This window comes from Halyomorpha halys, unplaced genomic scaffold (assembly GCF_000696795.3).
Source record: "Halyomorpha halys isolate HHAL.00 unplaced genomic scaffold, Hhal_1.1 Scaffold68.1, whole genome shotgun sequence".
Lineage (NCBI taxonomy): Eukaryota > Metazoa > Arthropoda > Insecta > Hemiptera > Pentatomidae > Halyomorpha > Halyomorpha halys.
In genome coordinates, this window is record NW_027116161.1 from 844,361 (window position 1) to 846,681 (window position 2,321).

The 2,321-nt window shown below is 31.2% G+C and overlaps 1 protein-coding gene across 2 annotated transcripts in view; it reads right to left on the reverse strand.

The window, feature by feature from the left end:
- sona (sol narae) overlaps window positions 1-2,321 on the reverse strand; it is a gene marked incomplete at its 3' end in the record, with an annotated part of 106,128 nt that overhangs the window by 76,456 nt on the left and 27,351 nt on the right. For both annotated transcript variants that reach the window (XM_067053035.1, XM_067053036.1), the window contains 1 exon segment: window positions 1,080-1,221.

Consider the following 2,321-nt stretch of genomic DNA (forward strand, 5'->3'; position numbering starts at 1 on the left):
TCCCTTAATGCTCCTTATTACGTCAGAAATAAACTCATTCATAAAGACCTTAACATCCCATTCGTTGCAGATTTGACCCAAAACAGATATGCATCTTTTTATTTCAAACTCCTTAACCATCCTTACCCATCAATTCTTAATCTTTCATCCTTAACAATCCCTGATAATCCTCCGAGGCGTCTGAAAAGAAGATGGCCACAGGACCTTCTAGTTTAAATTAATGCTTGAAGTACCACCAATGGGTGATTCCTTCCCAAGATTTTCAAGTGTATATGAAACATACTACATATTTACCTATTGTATTATTTTGTACAGTTGTAAATTATAATAAATAAATAATTTAAAAAAAAAAAAAAAATTTCACACCACTCCGAACTCAAGGCCTAAATATTATATATATTTTATTTTATACCGTTCGGTCTGGTGGGCCTTACATGGTTGATATAACCGTTATATATTTTTTTTTTAACAGTAAGGCCTAAATGATTTTCAATATTGTTAAACTTATTATAAATAAATGTCATTATGGAATGTCTTTTATCTTACAAGATACAATGATAAGTAATAGCGAAATTTGTTTCCAGTCTTCTAATCATCAGAAGTTAAAGTTATGGTTATTATTGCAAGATTCATTTAAGTTTATCGGATATCAAAAAGTTTGCGGCTTTAGCGCACTTGCTCAGCCTCCACTGGCTCATTACCAGTGATGCGGCGAGAGGGATGCGCTGGGATCTCTTGAGCTCTGCTCTACCCCTCACACGTGGGGGATAGAGTGGGCTCAGGTCGATTGTGTAAATATTGTATATAAGAGTGTAAATGTGACTAGAAATTATTTTTATTATTATTTTATCTTATTTATTTATTTTTCCATACACTTAGTTTGATTATGTTCATTTTCATTTATTCTTTCGTTTGTGTTTTAAGAGAGATTTTATTTATTTTTATGTACTTTTTTTTTATTTATTTATTTTATCATGAATGTGATCCAACATTGCCCACAATAGCGTGGCAAATTGTAATATCTATCAATTAAATAAAGTTTTAAGATATAAATAATTTTATAGATTATGAAATCTTACCTGTTCAGGTGCAAAGGTGGTAAAAAATAATTTTGATTCTTCTGTAAACTCCATCTACCGTAATATCATCCTTCTTTCTATTCTGATACCATCACCGTACTCGCATTGTAGCTTCAGAATTTAGATTTGCACTTCTATTCTTCTGCAACAATAAGAAAAGCAACAGAATAAATAATCAATTACATAAATCGATGTTTCTACTTACAAATTTTCAATAGTTATTTATTTCTGAATTTTCAATATGTTAGTCATTATTTTTGTATTAGAAATTCAGGGTTCTAGAAATACCAGTCATAAAAATGTCACGCCATCAAGACAGGATGTATTTACAACAAGAATATATTTACCTATACAAATCGGTTAGTGAATTGTACGTTGCATTGGTGCTCAATGAACAAATGCTCCAAAAATGGGTCACTAGTGAGAGATACAAATCAGTTGACATTTCCTATATAACAAACAATATATTGACTGTCCTTTCTGTTGTGGAACTTGTTGTTACATATTCAATAGACTGATCAAGCATATAATTTCTTGTACCCAACAACTATTTTCTTTCTAGATCTTAATAATAATTATAAGAACCACTAAGACCCTAGAAGTATCATGGATTCAGTACTTTGTAAGGAAGCACTGGAACAAGGGCTATATAAGGAGGTGATTTTTTTAAAAGCACGTTCAACCGCCAGATTTTTCCCCAATTAAGTACCAACTTTATGATGCTGAGTGGACCCTAGGATGGCTCCAGAACCCACAGAGTTGACTCATCGCTACAATTAAAAAAAATAATTTTCTACTACAGACGGATTCGAAACCGGCTCCTTAAAGTCTGTAGTATAGTGTTTTCCTACTGTGCCTACCCTGTCTCAAACCACTCTGGACGTTTTTTTACGAAAACAAATCGGATTTTTTAAATAGAAAAAATTATAATTTTCCCTCAATTTAATTATAGTTTTTTATCGTAACCATATATAAAATTACAATACACAGCATTCAAGAAGACAATAATATTCCTCCTCTTCCCCCTTTCCTTTCTCGATAATATTTTATTTATTTATAATATTTAAAAACATTTAAATCATTCGCTACTAGCCATGCATTATACTGAGCAACATTTAAAAATATTCGGAGTGATTTTAAAAATGGTCCTGAAAGTTTTTTTTATCCTTATCTTAAATGCGATTTAGTCTTCATGTGAGGTTTTAATCCAAACCACTTGGAAGTTTTTTACAAATACAAAAT